This window comes from Barbatula barbatula (genome assembly GCF_947034865.1).
Source record: "Barbatula barbatula genome assembly, chromosome: 17".
Classification (NCBI taxonomy): Eukaryota; Metazoa; Chordata; class Actinopteri; order Cypriniformes; family Nemacheilidae; genus Barbatula; species Barbatula barbatula.
The window spans coordinates 2,389,284-2,408,800 of NC_136780.1; positions in this window are offsets into that span (position 1 = coordinate 2,389,284).

Consider the following 19,517-nt stretch of genomic DNA (forward strand, 5'->3'; position numbering starts at 1 on the left):
AAGTTTATATTATATTTAATATCTCAATATGAACTCAAATGTACTCCAGATAATTTTACCTATACGATCCACACTCGTTTTACACCTCCATACTTTTCATGTACGTCAAAAATTGTGTCTATTTATATCTCTCCAGGCAATTTTGTTAAAAACATCGAATCTAAGCTACGAAAGCGCAACCTCTGCACATTTTCTTCCGTGATGTATTCGACATATTTCATAACTTCATGGTCTAATGTTTCTACTGTCTGTACTGTTTAATGTAGAGCTGCTTTGCAACCATGCAAAATCGTGAAAAGCTCCATAGAAATAAGTTTGAATTGACTCGAACACGTGCGATGCAAAATAAATGGATCCGTTTATATAAGACGGCCATTCTCCATTGCGTAGATCCATAGCTTAAATGTGTTCTTTATATTTTTGTTTATGTATGCTTTAATAGTCAAATCAGTTGATTTGTACATTCAAATGAATTTAGCGCAGGTGGGTAAGTTAAATCTTTCTAGTTCACTAAAAGAAGAGAACATTCAACGTAACGTTAATAATACGTTCCCAACTGTCAATTTTATTGCCAAATTTTGGTGAGCTATACCTTTAAGCAGTTCTTTGGGTCATTACTTCATAGACGTGGTAATGTATCACCAGAACTATTGATAGCCAGCTGGACCGGCCGAGCGCATGAGTAATGATAAAAATCCAGCTGCTGCAGTTTGAGAAACAGAAACCTGCAATTAGAGAAGATTAATAACCGCATGCTCTAATGAAGACCCCCACCTACCCCGAGTGCCCACCCCCCTCAGGCGGATCACTGTGAGAAAAACTATCTGTTTGTTTTTCCTCTCCAGGATCATGTTGATTATGAGAAAACGGCTCTTTAGTTGTAATTGTCACATGGAATTTCCCGCCTTACATAGTCCGAGCGAGAGTCCAAACCTCACGGACGTGGAAATGTTTTATAATGCTGATATGGAAATTTCCGTTCTCATGCTTTCAGAGAAAACTCGTTTCGTAAGAGTTTTTGTTGATTTTCTGGCGGAAAAAAATCTTCAAACATAAATATACAGTTATTTGATTCTAATTTATTTCAAGAGCGTTGTACATCACTTTACAATGTGAACTGCATCATTTTTGCTGTAGAGACGGGAACAAAACAGCTTTTTTTTGCTCGGGAGATTTTATGAGTTCTCAGTTGCGTATTATTAAAATGTTTCTTCTCAAAACAGAAAGAAATGAGATAACTGATCAAATCTATGAAGATGGAGGTGTAAATAATCTTCATGTTGACTTCTGATTGCAGACTTGACAAATCTGAGCTGTTGACGTCTCTTCTGAAACTCTAAGACAGAGACATTTTCTCTTTTTTTCAATAATACGCCATCAGAAGATGCCGCCTCGGTGTGTGTTCTCACAGGTAACTCAAGAACGTCATACTTCACGCTTGGTGTTGTGCTATAAAATGCTCTCTTGCATGTATGTGTATAGTTTAGCTCAGTCACGTCTATCCGTGGTGTTAAATGAAGCACGTCGTATCCCAGAAGCCTCAGTGTTCCTCCAGAAACACGACACCCCTGCGAGTATCATTTGCCGTTATCTCTATTGCTTCTCACTGAGGCGTGGAGTCAATCGCTGCTATTCTGAACGATAAGTCGCGGAGGTAAATATAAATCGACTGAGGTGAAGACGCTGCTTTTGTCTTGTGCCTCACGCTCGCTGCGGCCATCTGCTTTATATTTGTGCCGCGAATGCTACTGGGCCGGCCTAAACATGTGTTTGTGTTTTTGTGACATCAGGAACTTGATAGAGACATCGCAGAGAGATGTTTAGAATAGAGAAGGTGGGGGATTGTGCCTATTGCGACCTTTAACCCTTTTCCTGCTTTTAATGGAGTTAGTCCAGCTAACACGAGTCATTCAGAATTACTGTCCGAAAATCAATCTCTACACACAGATATGCACAAAGATATGGTTTTCGTGGAATAAATGTCCAATTGACATTGAAAAAAAAGTGCAATACACATTTCACACGTTGACAATATATTTAAATGTATTTAATGCAAATTTTGGTATTTCACAATTGTATCTGTGCTTCTGCTGCATGTGCATAATTTACGTATTGAGTCATTTATGATAGTTAAATATGTGAATGTAAATGTTTATTTATTATTATTTTCATACGGTGTCTGTCTACTGTGTTCTGGAAGCTTATGTGACCTAGAATTCATTATTAATTCATTCATTCGAAACGACACCGATGTCATAGAAGAGCCATTTTTTATACTCCAACAAACCATTTACTTAAAAGTTCTTATTAGATCCAGTTTTTTCTTTTTTTGTAAGGATAAAGAAACTTTTGTGGATGTTAAACTTTTTATAAAGTATGTAACTAATATATTTTGTTGTACATACAGTATATAAATTATGATTGTAGTCCGTGATATATTTGTTGTTTATGCTATGCCTATTGTCTTACTGATGTTTCATCTGGCCCATCTGCATGTAGGTCATGAGTCTTATTTACTTGTTTGCAACAAGTGAATTTCCTTACAATTGCCTAAAATACACATGACCCCCACACACTGGTCCTTTGGGGTCTTGTGGGGCCACTATATTTGGTGATGCATATCTCTTACCAGATTAACCAGTCTTAAACTACAGCTATGTCTGGAATGTGTATAGTCATTTCGCCGGTTGATAAATGACAGACCAAACCTAAACAAACACGTCACATCATGATGCATCACCCGTGTAATTGACAGCTACAGTGTATTTCAGAAGAATCATTCATTAACACCCCGTTACTATATTCATCATAAGAAGGACACCGTTTAAACAAATCAAATCAATGTTTTTTCCCGATTGAAGGTGATATATTTGTACTAATCTCATTTGCTTCATGCTCACAGATCAATAGAGGTGATGATCTGCTGTTTCCAGCCGGAGAACCTGAGCCAGAGCTTTTGTTAACTGTAATGAAATACACGTTTAAAAAGGAGAAGCGCATTAATTTTTCATGTGCACTGCGCTTGACAACTTCAGCACAGTCCACTATAACAACCTTCAAGGGCCTCCTGACCCTGGGAGGGGGTGACCTCTGACCTTTTTTGGGCCTCTTTTATGAGGATTTTTTCAAGACTCTGGCCAGATGGCTAAACTATCAAAGGGGTTTTTATGAGAAAAATCTGCCGGCTGGAGCGCGGTGGTATATTTCTTTCATTGTGCAGCCCTGCCTCCGAGAGTCCCCACTGGAAGCTGCAGCGGAAATGGGAACATTGGTCGAACATTTGTGCGACAGGGAAACCTGTCTAACCTGTTAACACCATTTTTTGGACATTATCGATATCGAGATTATCAACAGTTTTGAATCAAGAAGCCGATAGTGAGTTGATGTATCTCAAAAAGAAAAGGTGTGACTGTGGATGCATCAATCATCATGTACTCCATCCCATGATCAAACACGCCTCGGACATAAAGGATTTTGAGAACCTCATTAGTCGTCGCGTGTGCTCATGTGCATTAGTGGCATGGCATGCAAATGCATTTTTGCCCGACGAATTACCCTGATAAAACATTCAAACAAATGCATCATACATTTTGTCTCAACATTCAACCTTTCGAAACATAAACAGGTCCAGTTTTTTTGTTTCAATGCCGTTTTATTAATAATTTGGCTTTTATTATATATTTAGTTTTCATGTTCATTTTTGTGCCATTATGTGCTTATTTTTTATATTTCTTTGTCGATTTAATGTATTATTAAGTACAGTTATTTATTTTCAGTGAATCATGCCTTAACTTATTTCTCTGTATAGCTGAGGCAACATTTCTCATTTTCATTTAGTTGAACTTTATCAAATAATATTTAGGCCTGCATTTTATTGATTTCAATGAATGGAAACGTTTTATTATGTTTAGTTTATGTTTACCGTAATAATAAGCTTTTTTGCATTATTGGCATCAAATGATATGAACACATGCGCTATGTAACATGACAGTCTGCCGAAATTCATAACGGAGGAGAACCGGAGAAGATGCAGGAGAAGAGTTGTGTGTCCCTGGGTCACTATAAGTTCCACGCTTCACATCACTCATGAGGCACCTTTATGAGAGATGACCTGTGTGGATGGATTGGGTTTCTGAAGAACCAGTTTCACAGAAGTTTTCTTTGCTCTCAACAAACAGACTAGCTTCGGTAAATACGACAATAAAAAAATAAGAGGGTTCAAACACTATTACTACAATATAAGATGCTCATGCACAATGACGACAGAAAAAAAGTAAGTGATGTTTGCCTTTGCGAAACCTGACACTTACTAGTGCATGGCTATGCAGTTGCCATGATGCCTTGGATGGTTGCTAGGGTGTACTGGTGGTTTCCATGGTCTTATCCGTCATGTGATGTTTTATTCTGTAGATATGGGCTTTTCACTCATTTTATTGTCCACCAGGTATAAATTGTAATCCATTAGAAAATTCTACTCTATATACATTATTAGAGGTATGTCTCGTTTCTGTTGCACATTCACTCTGAATAAACCTCATTATTTTCATTTCATTTATGCGTTTAACAACTGCTTCATCCAAACTATTTATAAATGTGCTCAGTGAATTGTAAGCAGTCTCCGGCTTTCATTAATAACACTAAAGGAGCTTGTGGTTTCAGCTGGATTGGTTGACTCTTGTTAGGAAGTAGCGTGAGCTGTTAATGACAGCTGCTGTGAACATTACCAGTCGGGCACCAGCCCTCATCTCTACCCTCCCCAAAGCACACTTCACTTTCAGCCCTGTTAAGACTTCACAAGATAAACAGCACACGTGAAACCGCAGCATAGGGTACAATAGAGTTTTGGACTGGATTTAGATTTTGATCAACTGAAATTGAGTTAAAACTTCCTCACATCTGATGTTTGTTTGAAGAGTTCATTTGCAAATACAGATAACTCTGTTTTTATTCATTTTCATAAACCATGTGATTTTTTATTGTGTGCATATTTAAATGCAAAATGATCGAAATCAAGATTTAAGAAAAATGATCAAAAAAACAAAGTTATCTGTTTTTGCAAATAAACATTTGCAAATTGTGGTAAAACAAACTCGTAGTTAGTTTTTTACAGTCCCCATACAATCAAATCTGACCCTATATACATTGGTAGTAGTGCATATTAATAGGGCATTGGTAATAGTGCATGTTGTCCAAATTTATCTGTCATTTAATGAAAATGTGCTTTGGATGGTGGTCGGATGAGGGATGACGGCCTGGACAGAACATGCATTAAGTTCCATTCCCATGCTTGAATGAAATACCTGCTTTTCCAGATCCAATCAATTGGCAGTAGAAAAAACAAGCCACACCCTCTATTTATCTTTTTTTTGATTTTCTGTTTAACATAACAGGATGGAAGTAAAGTTGGTTGCACCGTCCGACAACAGTCACTTTTTTTTCAACCTTTAAAAACCTAAATAAATACTTTAATAATTTTTCTCTTATTTTTATCATACACAATTATTACCATTTATGTTTGAAAACGTCTTTAATCAATGCACACAATTTTTAAAAAGTGATTTTGTCTTAATTTAACACATTCGTTTAAATATGAATATTCATATATGGCTTGAATTTGGATGATCCGTGGTTTTCTTTTAAACCTTCCATTCTCCTCTGCTGGAATTATCTTTTTGTGTAAAAGTTTATTTGCACAGATTGCTAGACATAAAATAATTCGCTATTCACTGAACGTGATTTTAATGTGAATCATTTTAATCAAGCTCAACGTGCAACTGCTTTGACGTAAACAAAGCATTATTTTTTAAACTTTTTTCGTGGTTGTTCTTCATAGGCACGGTAATCTAAGCTGTCCTGCTTTGCGGTTTTAATGTGTCCATTCCTGTTCTTGATTGCACGTTGAGGTCGCGCAGGATCTAAAGTCACTGGAAGCAGTTAAAATAATAGGAGCTGACCACATGTTGGAGCTTATGAGATGTGGCCTCTCGCCACACAGACGAGCCGCTGTGAGCAAACCCAACGGAGAAGCTGGGAGACAAACTGTTGTTGTGTCTCGCTGTGTTTAAAAATGACACAAATATTTATACAGTCTGATTTACAGCAAACATGTGATGCAAGGTATTGCTGATACATTAAATATATGCAAAACCCTAAAATCTAAACAATTTTCAGGTTTTTTTTAGATGACCCGGCTACTTTCATGTAACGGCAAGTAAACATATTGCTTGTATTAAGATAAGTGGACGTAAACATAAATCATAATGTGTGTGTGTGTTTAAAGATTCAAGAAATGTTATTGTGAGTTTGTGTGCTGCTGCGCACTTCCTGTTTGTCTTTCATCACCGTTGCACTTACACAAACACACAAATATACACATTCGTCTACATAACATCCTTCTCAACAGATGAGAGATCTGAAAGATTTTTAATGATGAGTTTAAAAGTTTTATAATTGAAATTTTAATCTCACATGTGGTGGTCACTTCCTATTCATTTCCTTCATGTTAAGTAAATGAATAATAAACATATATCGGGTAAAAATTAATATTAACATCTAATGAAATAATGCTGTGTTATATATCGTACCGTAATATAATAGAAAGTTCTCTTTTGTTTGGTATTAAAGTCCCCATGAAACGAATATTGCAATCGTTGTTTACTTCCGTATTCTGACACAATTCCGAGTGAAGCCGAATTTCGAATGAGAAACAAATGTGGGCGTGGCTTGATTGCTTCCTGCCATTCGATTGGATGTATAGAAACAGCCGTTGTAGTATGAAATAGAACTGGGAGCAGACTGACAGTTGAAGGGGAGGAGTGAACAGATGTTGTTTTACTTACGTCATTTAAGACGAATAGTCACTACAGGACGAAAGGGCATTTTCAGATTTTAACTGAAGATTATGAGGGCACATGAATTCTAAAAAGAAAAGGACCCACATCGGTAAGCTTTTTACTATAAACACTGCAATATTTCAAGAAATAATAGGAATTGTTATTTTTAATTTCACTTGGACTTTAAACTTTGGCACATAACTCAGCTAAGCTGTTAGGCATCAATTAAAAGGTGCTGTTGCTCTTTTAAAGGATTACCAGCGGTGGCGCTAGAGATGAGAATTCAGGATTAAATGTAAATGTTTTTATGAACCTTTTTAACTTTAAAGTTTTATATCGGACAGTTTTTGTCTTTTAAAGTAATTCAGAGCTACAATTTTCCCTATAGCTTGGAGGCACGCATATAATTGCAAAATTTGTGGCTAAACTATTTTTTTAACAAAATTTTGAGTTTCTATGACCTTATGACCTGTCTGACTTAAACCAAGTAAAAAACTTTTGGAAAGCTACCCAGACAAGCCGCCCTAGAAACAGCCTGCAATCCTTATGAATCCGCTCACAATTTCTTTAGCAAAAGACGTAGTTTCTTCATCCTTCATTCTTGGCTCTGCGTAAGTTTATCGGCAGCTGTGAAAAAAGACAAACAATTCAGATTAATGATTAATCAGACCCGAATCAACTCCGCTTTTCCTTCTCTTCACAACAGCAGCGGCCACCAGCCGTGCCGGTCACATCTCCTCCCGTGACAGTGACCCTCATGTGCACATGTGCAGCTCACGAGTGTCTCCAGCTGCCGACGTCTCCACGCGTGGACCACACACCTGTCTGATCCCAGCATCCTGCTACCACACGTGCTAAACGCCGTCCCATAGTTTTCTTGAACTACACAGCTGGTTGGTGATGAAATACTTCATCCGTTCCAAATTACAGCCAGACGGTTTTGTCGCAATTTTAAGGACCAGGTCTCCAATTTACAATTAATTAAGTTTTACAAAACAATGTGTCGACTTACAAAACATTTTTGAAACCTATATCTATAATTTGTATTTGACTGGTACACACGGCGGCCTCCTTTCTGAATGCTAATCTTCTGAATGGCCCGTGATTGAACCGCGGGCGCCCGCCAGCTCCTTTCTTCCCCGTCCTTTCTGCTTTCTAATTTTTAGTTACTGTTGAATCCACTGAGCTTCAGCAAACACAAAGAGGTGCTGAACGCCGGCCAGCCCACCCCACAGATGGTCGGTGGATCTGAGGCTGTCAGCACAGCGGAACGAGCTGGTCACCGGGGCTCTGTCTCCACATGAGCACGCTCGGCCTGAATAGGAGCATTTCCACTGGCTTCTATAGCCCCCCACCAGGCATTTGTAAAATGATTTGTGGCAAATTTGTTGGATCAATATGGATGCCGGAGGTGAGGCTCCAAACACCGCTTGGTTCCTTGTGGCTAAGCTAAAGCAGATTTGTTTGAATCGGTGTAGCGCTAAAGACATCTGGACTTCTGAGGTGATGACACGTTGACCGTGACAGAACTCGCTAAGCTGGTCAGAACCCGACAAAGAAATGTAATGAGTTGTGATAGGCTTGAGAGAAAGTGCTTGTGTCGGATGACTTGCATTTGCTTACAAAGTTTGTGAACTTTTGGTAAAAAGACAAGAAAACAAAAAACAAAAAAAGTCTGTTGTTTCTCTCTCTTGGACAGCAATGAGATTTGATAGAAAGCCAATAAAAACACTTTTACTGTACTTAATATCTCGCAGAAAGAGCCATGTATCGCACAAACGAGATCTTAGCAATGTCACAAACTGAGCTCATATTTGCCAAGTCCCGCTGAAAGATATTAAAGTATTATTCTGTATTTTAATAACGTCAGTGTTCATAGTTGGGCAATGAAAGCTGAAGGAGATGTTAAACATCACGCATCAGTATGAACTCGAACATTTCTCATTTCATTTATCTAAATCAAAATTCTCAGTTTTTGACATTGTTGTGATCACTTCAGAAGGTTTAAAGAAGACATTCGTGAGATTTCTGCCTTTTTTTCTCAGAAGAAATATCGGGGTCGCAGGGGACGCAAGAGACAAACGTTTCCATTTGCTCTCCTTCATATAATTGATGTCTAGGAGAAACACCTGAGATGCTAAAGAGTTTTATGTGATTTTGAATGAAGGTTCAATGCTAAGCTTTCCTCCTGTTACTATTTCAGAGATACAGAGGTTGTATTAATCTTAGCAATGCCAGTATTGTTTTAATATATTAAAGCTCTCATACTTTATATTTTATAATGGTCTTAGTTGTCCTATGGTTTTATTTCTATGGAAATTTTGAAGGATTAACCATTTAAGGATTAAAGCTGTTCTATGAAAAAAATCTTCTTCTGAGCAGTAAAAATGCCGGGATCTGCAGCCTAATGCGGCATCCTCATAACCTCATACAGACTTAATAAATGATACGGGCACTAGGCAACCACAGGGACCGAAAACGCTGTAAAATGACTGTATGCAAACAGTGTGGCTGTGGTCTGCGGTGATGTGTCTGACCTCAGCTTACCTGCTAGCGTACCATCGAGAACGTTCACATACCGCAGGAAATCTGACCTTCAATAATAAAGTTAAATCAATTCACGCGTTTAAGTTCTGGAAATGCAACAGCGTACATGATGACGTTGTGCATGGAGAGGCTTTTGAAGGGATTAGATTTCTGTGCATTATCTGCTTCTTTTCATGTGTAAATGATGAAATGTGAGAGTTACTTTTGCAACAGGTTTTGACTGTGGCCGGTATCAGCGACCTGTAGCTACCATCCATTCATCTGAACTGACTGAAGCTCTTGTGTTATCCAGCTGAAAGAGAGAGAGAGAGAGTCAATGGGAGGGACGATCAGATGGGATTGTTCCATGACTCCTGTGAAGCTTGCGTTCAGTCACCACCTGCTCACTTCTCTCTGTGGTTTAAAAGACACCCTTGCAAACGGTGCAACACTGTACTGGAACACCGTGATCCTGTACTCAGAGACTATAAAAGAAGCCTTAAGGGGATAGTTCCCCAAAAAGTTTCCATCATTTATTCACCTTCCGTTCTTTCTTTCTCCTGCAGAACACAAAAGAAGATATTTTGAAGAATGTTGGTAGTCAAACAACACTGAACCGCATTGACTTCCATTGTATGGACACAAAACCACTGAGACATTTCTCAAAATATCTTCATTTGGGTTCTACAGAAGAAGAGTCATATACAACTATTTCTGTGATGGCATATCGAAATTTTATGAAAATTCTCATGCAAATGAGATGATTGTTGACATACAGTGAGAGAGCTATGAATTATTTTGGTTTATATTTTTGACATGTCTGACCTTTGCGGACCATTTGAGAGTCTCTTTGAGACGTGTGTGAAATTGCAAAGAAAACGTTCCTGTCTGTCAACAAGGCTGCCGGCACAAAGAATGATTACAAATAAGATCTCTATAATATTCCAGTTGTTTCTCTTAGCTAGTGAGGACATTAAATGAGCGGATGCTAAAAATTCCTGCAAAAGACAAGCAATTCAGATGAGGTCTCAACATTGTCATAAACTTTGCTCAGTTTGCCAAGACCCCAAATACCGGCCCATGATTGATCATGCGCTGATGATTATTAATCGTTTCAGATCTTTAGATTTCCATTTATTTATATCACTGATAAAAGAAAAATAATTTTAATGTGATCTGTCGTAATGTATAAAATCTCAACAGCCCCAGATGTTTTTTTCCTGAAGTTGGCTGACATCCACGGCACGTTCGCATTTTCCGCAGTCTGTCAGTTTTCAAAGAGGGTGGCGGCGTAGAAAATAATCGGCAGAACATCCCATAATTCAGAATGCAAGGCAACAGATGTTGATGCTGAAGAAAGGGGCTCTCAGGACTCGGGCCTGCAGAGCTGTCCATTGTTCGGCCTCAGAGCCATTTATGTGGTTGCCATGGAGATGCTACGCCACTTTTATCCATTTCCCCGCGCCGGACGCATGCTAATGCGAGATCATAGCTCTTATTGACAAAGATGATAGAAGCTGAACAACAAACAGAACATTGTGGATAAAAGCCAACGGAGCTCAGGGCTTTCATGTACAAGGTGCAAAACTGAGTTTTATTTAGCAGCAAACAGTTTGTTTGATTATCGTTATGAGCAGAAAGCCCATGGAATATTTCGTGATGTTCTCATCCGAGAGAAAACTTGTTTTTAGCACCCTGTCTTAAATCACTAAAATGATGCTGCTTGTTGAGAAGAGTTATATTGTTTCTTTTATATTCCTTCAGATGATGAAGACTCAAGAATGGATGTGTGGCAGGTGTACGTGCCTCTGAAAGAGATGGACTGAATTCTCTTTCACTGGTTTGTGGTCAGTGACGGTGGATGTAGTGGACACAGCTTTGCCTTTTATGTGACAAAAAGACCATTGTCCAGAGGAGCAAAGCTGTCCGTTTCCAAGGCAGTTGTAAAGTGGCCATCCAGGTGTCCGTGTGTCTTTGAGCTCATTGTCAAGAGCCTCGTGCTGTCTGTGACTCAAGTTTCTCTCTCTCTTCTCACGATGCGCACGTCAGTGTTCATTTGGGAACGGATTTACATTTGTAGATCAGTCGTCAAGGTCAGATTTGTTATTTTGATGTTTTCAAACTCCACAAAGCAATGTATTGAATATTTCTGGCTTAGTGATGAAAATGTGGACATGCCCCAAAGGTTTTTACTGACCCTGAAACTGTTCATATATATATATATATAATAAACAAATGATTAACGTCATGTTTTAGATTTAGATATTCAGTCATATTAAAGTGTCACCTAATAAGAACAAATCTGTCATCGTTTATCCACCGTGATGTCATCCAAAACCTGTGTATGACTCAAAAGAAGACGTTTTGTGAAATGTTTCTGGTTTAGTGTTCTTTCGATTGAAGTCAATAGGGGTCCGTGTTTAGTTTTCAACATTCTTCTTTCGTGTTCTGCAGAAGAAAGTCAAACAGGTTTGAAAAACGGTTGAGAAAATGATAAAATATTGGGATCTCTTCAAACCTCATCACATTTTGAATGCAACAGGGTGGACAAAAACATATTCTTGACTTCCACTGTTCTATTTTTCTTTAGATTTCGATATACATTTGTTTGCTTCTTTTATGATTTTCAATCCCGTAATATAAAACCTCGAAACATTCTGAAGGTAACAGGGTTGACACAAACCACACACGTTCATGTTATTTTTATTATCGTAAAAAATATAGCTTCGTTCATTGGTCCTGTGCGTGTGGTGCTGTCTACGATAAATAAATAAAATGAACAAAAAATCCTTTTTTTTTTGCATAGCATTAGCATGAACGCCACTGTGTTTTGGGGAAGCTCTCCAAATGTAAAGGAGTATAAGCAGTTTGCATGGAAAAGGCAGTATAGTTGTTTTGTCCCTGTTTTAAAATTCACGGCATGCAAACAGGACAAACCTAGAATGGATTTTCCCACGTTTAGTGGATTGAAGGAGAGTGTCAGCGGAAAGAGCAAGGGACTATTTGCAAAATGCCTTCTATAGTCTTTTGTTGCTAAACAGCCGAAATGTCAAATATGCTTGACTCTAAACACAGAGGTTCTCAGAATAAGACTCGCAAGGATCTGTGTTTGTAAGTTGAAATAAAGATTCAGTAATGAAATGCTTTTTTATCTGAACCAGAGGAGATAATCTGTGTATGCAATACAATATTCATTCATCAAGAGCTTGTGTAAGTGCCTCACATCTAAAATGTTTTGATCAAAATCCTGAACTCTTGTCACAACCAATCTTGTTTGTAGTTGATATTACAGAATACAGTATATCCACTTCAAACAATGCCACTATGTGAGCACACAGCTGATACTGACGTTATACTTTTATAATGAATAGGTTTATTCTTTGTCATGATTTTTGTTTAGAGAACCATTTAAGAGGCTGGTTTGATCAGGCAAAACTAATAAGCAAAATTAGATTTTGAGAAAAACTTTATTGCTGTATATTTGAGTTTAACTATACAATCCATTACGGACTGTATTGTGTCACACCAAGGTGCCATGGATTGCTCTGATCAATATAACGCGAGCATGTTAAAACCACACATACATTTGTTTGTTTGCATGTGCCAGTAAGAGTTTTTGTGTATGCGTGCTTGTGTACAAACATGTGTGTTACATCTGGTTGCTTTTTCTAATAATCAATCTCTTTTCAAAGTTTACACCCGGATCTAACCATCTGGCTATTTTTTGTATATGGCCAATGGTTTTACGCGATGACAATTACATTTGTTTATGTATTTGTTAGGATTAGGGTGAAGTTTCATTGCTGCTTTTTTTCTGGTAATCTCACGTTTTTGTATGATTCACATTGTACATAAATAAATGAAATAACCATCTCATTACATCACATTTACAAAATGCATAGATGTATCTTGGATTGTAATTGCTCAGCAACTGATTTCATGTATGTTAGCTAGAAGAACATCTCGTTCTGCTTACGATTGCGCCAATAAACAACATTTTATAGGCTTTCATCATTATTGGCTCTTACGACGGGTTGTCTTGTATATAACACTGCAATTGTATTACTTTGGGTTTGGGATTGTATTGATCTCTGTATTGGCTTCTGAGGGCAGGCCTTATCATTGGACATGTGTTTGTACAATCTGCTTAAGTAATTGCCACGAAACAATGTCATTTCTTGCAAGTCACTTTGGCGATGATCTAGAAAAGTCACGCTCATGCAGGACGTCAGGACGTTTGTGTGCTCTGTAAAAAAAACATGATATGTTCGACATTATTTGATAGAAAATGAATGTTTTTTCTCAAATAGATATTATTATTTTATTTCCAATATAATATATTATAAATAAATTGTCTGATAATATAAAATGAATCTATAATGTAATATTTTAATATACGAATATGTGACCCCGGATCACAAAACCAGTCTTAAGTAGCAACGGGAACATTTTTAGTAAAAGCCAACATTGTGTGGGTCAAAATTATTGATTTTTCTTTTATGCCAAAAATCATTAGGATATTAAGTAAAGATCATGTTCCATAAAGATATTTTGTAAATTTTCAACCCAAAATATATAATAAACTTTATTTTTATGAGTGGATGGCCTACTACAGGGCCTCGGATTAACAACTTCAAAGGCGATTTTCTCAATATTTAGATTTTTTTCACCCTTTACTTCCAGAGTTTTACACTCTTGTATCTCCACCAGATATTGTCCCATCTTATCAACCCATATATCAATAAAATGCTTAACTATTCAGCTTTCAGTTGATGTAAAAATCTCAATTTCAAACAATTGACCCATAAGACTGATTTTGTTGTCCAGGGTCACATCTATATATTCCATAAAACAAAATATTAATTGTATTTAAACCAATTTATCGGAAAGTTTTCTTGTCTTTTGAAATTTTGTGAGTCTTTTTTAATCTTTTTCTGTTTGCGTGTTTTGCTATAGTTGCACATTTAAGTACTCTTGGGTAATATGTAAATATCTTGCAGTTTCTGAAGGACATTAAGACATTTACATATTTCCAAGAACGCAAATTAATAACAATTTACACAGATCCTCCTGTTCAAACACGCACATCCTCTCTCCTCTTATAATGTGTGTCACCTTCCTGAATGCTTCCAGCCTTTTGTGTATATATTTTCAATGAGAATACGTGATGTTTGCATTTTGCATATCCTGACTCGGTAACAATGGCCCATATAACAAAATGCTTTATCTATAGCTCTATATGCAAGGCTTTTTTTCAGAGTAGGTGTGTGTTTGACTATTAGCATATAACTCCAGAGATAGACTCCCTCCCGCCCGATGAATGTTTATAGGCCTGCTCTTCAGATTTGAAGAATTGCCCTCCTGTTGTTTCACAGCGTGGAACTGACGGCTGGGCCCTCGTGTATCTCAATCACCTTTCATTCAATCCCGCTCAGATATCCATCTCATAACTCAAGACTCATCTCCAAGGTGCTGCTATTTCAAGCTTTTTGTTCTGATTTATGATGAGCTTTTCTTTCTTTAACTCATTTTCTTTGTATCTCAATAAATTACCCAAAGAGTGATCTTAGAGGTTTAAACTCTCCTGTTTTCTTCAACATCAAGAAAAAGAAAACAACAACTAATAATGTTCTAATCTTCCTGTATCTTATCTGGTGCTTCATACGAGATCTCAAGCTGTTTTGCCGGGATATCGCAATATTTTATTCAATGTATTAAAAAAGTTTTAATTGGTTAAATTATATTTGAATATTAGCTGTGTGGGAGAAAAGATTGAGATATTAAAGGGATAGTTCGTGTTATTCCTAACCTTTATTCCTTCTGAAGAAAACAAAAGAAGACATTATAAAGAATGTTGATAACAACACTGACCCTCATTGATTTCCATTGTAAAAAATCACTGAGACATTTCTCTAAATATCTTCTTTTTTGTTCCACAGACGATTCCAATACAAGTTCTAAACCACATAGGGGTGAAAAAATGATGACATCACTTTTATTTTTGGTGGCACTATCTCTTGTTGTCTCCTTTCTGTTAGCAGGCCACAGTTTGTAGCTATTACAGTAAAGTTGTGTTTTTGTTGAAAGTGTGTTATCTTGTTTACCTTCATTAGAATGATGTGACAGACACAGCATACAGCTCTTGTGGGGGGGTTTATGGTGAGAAGTGCCCTCGGCAGGGGTCTCCGCTGGCTGTGTGGCCCTTTCTCCGCCTCACACTTTTATTGTTTGTTGATGGAAGCAGTTGTCATACTCTGGAAATAACAAAAGCAGGCCCATCATTCTGTTTACCTCTACACAGGAACCAATGGGCAATTCTCCATTAAATTACAGCCATGTGTGGAATCCAGATGCATTTAAACCCCCCCCCCCCCCCCATCTCTCTCGCATGCGTTTTTAAAAGCTGCAGTGAATTTATCACTTGGTTTTATCTTTCTTTAAATAGTTGCAGGTGGTGTTTGTAAGAATTTACATTCGGGTTAATCTGACACATTACTTGTTTCACTGTTTAAATAATAGCTTGGAACTGGGGCCGTCACGATACCACTTCACGGTTATCGTGGTCGAAATAATTCAGTTACATAATGTATGATCACAATATATATGTTTTATGAACAAATTAATCTTTAAGTTTGTTTATTTTGTGTGTTTTTTAATATTTTAGGCACTTGAAATTCTAAGGATAGCATCCGTATCAATAGTATCGATATGGTTTTTAATATCACTATTTCTGATAGCAGGCTAAAGTTTATAGCTAAGTAAGAATTTCATTGTACAGTGAAACCTGTTTTCCTCAATGTACATATGACAGTAAACACTTTGAATCTTGAGTCTGGAATCTTGAGTTTTGAGTCTTGAGTCTCGATGATGCCAGTATCTTGTGAATTGTTTCGTGTTAATCGTCGCTGTCCTTCTGAAACCTTGCATGTCCAATTTCGCAGTTTTTCAGAAAATGGAAAAACCGCTATACTTTCTAAATGATGAAAAACTGTGTTACCTTTGTATAACTTTTTATTGGGTAGATATTTTCAAAACATAAAGGGTGACCAATAACAACGATTTATGGCACAAAATAAAAATCACAAAATGTGGAGATGCGAGGTTTCAGAAGGACTGCAGCGAAATATTAACCTATATTTGAGATGAAATTCAACAAGTTTGACACGCTGCAAAACAAAATATAAAAATAAATGTGGTTTGGGAAGGATGATGAGAATGTTTGAGTTTATATTGATGCACCAGACATTGTTAATCTGAGCACAGCTGGAGACATTTCTTGACACATGAGATTAATGGAGACGTTTTTTCAAACTAGAGATTTGAGCGAAAATCTCGTGTATCTCTTCAATTAATCTAATTGCAATCTCAGTCTTTCAATCTTATTGAATAAATCAAATACATTTGCTGTAACCAATTCACATTCTATCCGTTAACTTCACACGCACGCATGTGCAACTTCACAAAGACGCAAAAGTTGTTTGTAACATAATTTCCCCCCGGCTCCACCCCCGCTTCCCTGTGATGGTTTCAGACAAATAAACAGATTACTTGTTATCTTTAAAGGGGTCACATCTCTCTGAGGGCTTCCTGTGTGAATATGACAGTATTGTCTTGTGTTATTGCCAGTCATATACTGAATTCTTCATTACCGTAGGGGGATTCACTTGTCAAGAAGCCTTGAAACACGACGAATAGCTTTTAAGACAATTTTAATGAATTAAATGTTGTTGTAAACATGTCGTGTTTGAACTGAATTACGTTAATCACATATCACGTAAAAGAAGTAAATGGCAATACCACTTTTTGAGAATTCTTTATTTTTATGTCAAATTATATCCTGTTACTCATGCAGGCAGATATAATGGAAGGGACGGATGGGATCCATCACGCACCTCAGAGCTTTATTGTAAACATATTCATACGCTCTCGCCACATCATTTATTCTCATCTATCGCGTGTACTGTTATGGCCGCAAATTTATAAACATATATGAGTATTTCCTTTCATAATGTCTCCCACAAAGAGAGTTTGGTTACGAAACGGATGAAGATAAATACAGAATTACGTCTGAAGTCCAAACATCGAGGAACAACGTTCACTCCTTGATGAAATTGTTTACAGGAACAAAGGCGTGCTCGTGCCAGCCATTTATTTAAATTAATCAATTTTTTCCATTTCTTTATTTGTATGTTTTAATCCTTTGAGGAGAACAGTCAGTGAGCTAAACAAATTATTTTTAGAGTATGCTGGAAACTTGAGTGCTTTGCAAATGAAGAGTTGCTCAAAGCGTTTGTTTGGTTTGGTGATTTTGTGCCTTATGATTCATTTTGATCTCGTGAGGCAAACGCTGGAGCATTTGACTGATGAGAGCTTCCGGATGGTTTGATCTTGCGCTGACACACCAATTTGTGTGTGTGTTTCACGGATGCCAAATCAAACACATGGGCATACGGCATGCAAAACATGCATTTCTTTAATAACAACACCATTTAAATAGATCAATGTTGACTTTTCTCATTGACTCTTGGTTTTGTTCACATTTCAGTGCGCCCTGATGACAAACATGTGAAAATCCGATGTGGCACATTGATGTGAAAAATTGCAGCAGCGTTCGATGGGTTTTGTCTTTCATGTGTTCAGTTTACGTGTCCAAGCATCACGCTGTCACCATACAGAAGCTTTCAACCCCTAAACCATCACTAAACCAAAGACCTTTTACACGAGCAGTCTAAAAAGGGACAACATTTTCCTCATGAGGTAAAAGGCAAAATTCTAAATGCATATACGATTTTATGGGATAAATAAGAACTTTGTTGTGCTTAATGTACACAAATCTCTCTTCACGTCAGAATGAAGCTTCCCCTCCCATCATTTATCTTGACACAATATTGACATTCTGTTTCTTAGGAAGCTTTATCTCAGAATCATAACCATCAATCCATGGATCATTAATCAATTCAGTTCATCCGTGTGAATCTTCGGACAACACGAGTGAAATTGACATTTTGACCGCTGACGGCTCGGCTACACACATTATTTTGTCACAGTTTGCTCTTTCTCGGGAGATTTGATGCTTATGAGAAGTAAAAGCTTCGAATGTATGAAGAGTATGGGGGTGTAAATGAATGAAGGTAGATTGTGGAGGTAAAATCATCAGGATTTGGGTCAATTTGATGAGAAATTGTTGAGTTCATATCGAGATCTTCAATAATATTGACTTCTGATTGCAGACTTGGCAAATCTGAGCTCAGTTTCTCTTCTGAAACTCTAATGGAGACATTTATATTTCGGCCTTGATGGTGCAAAAGACTTACTGATGTTTGAGATAATGAAGAGATCTCATCTGTGATTTTTATTTTGCCTTTAATAATATTTTCTACTGCAGCTGTTACTCAAATGTTTGCTGTCAGAGGTGAATTCTGTCAAAGTAAACATCACGGCATATCCACAAACCAATAAATCATCCTCTCGCAGAACAAAAGGGGTCGGGGTCAAGACCTTTTCTATTGTACACAAGTGTACAATAATGTGCAACAATAGAAAAGGACTTCACACTATGCATGTGAAAAATATTTGTGTTCTTAACAAAACCTATCTTGCCCTTGAAATACAAATACAATGTGTCAGAACGGCTGAAATCATATGAATATACTATGAAACAGTCACTTTTATCTTTACAATTGACATCCCCTCGAAGTTACCTTGAATTAAAACAAAAAGCCCATCTGTCAATCTTTAAAGAGCGAGAGAAATACAAGATGAGACTCTCACATTCCCACCATGCTGGATTTATGACTGAACTCTTACAACGTGAGAATTGTTTAGTTTGAACGCAACAGGAACACTGAAGCCGAGCGAAGTTTCTTATTGCCGCCATAAAGCGTCTAGACTGCACACCCCTCCTTTCTGCACCTTCAGCCCGTGTGTGATAGACGTTTGTTTTTACAAAATATATAAGGTGCTCTTTGTGCCACGATTGACAGATGGAGCAGTTTAGGGGTTCTTCTCTATAAAAATGTTGCCAGTTGCGAATAAGGACCAAAATGAAAACCTAAATGATGCTAAAGTATTAGGAAATTCTTGTCATAAGGTTTGTTCTGAGCTTTTCTCAACCCTTCATAAACTATCTTTCCAAGTTCTAAGCATAAGTATTTTCCC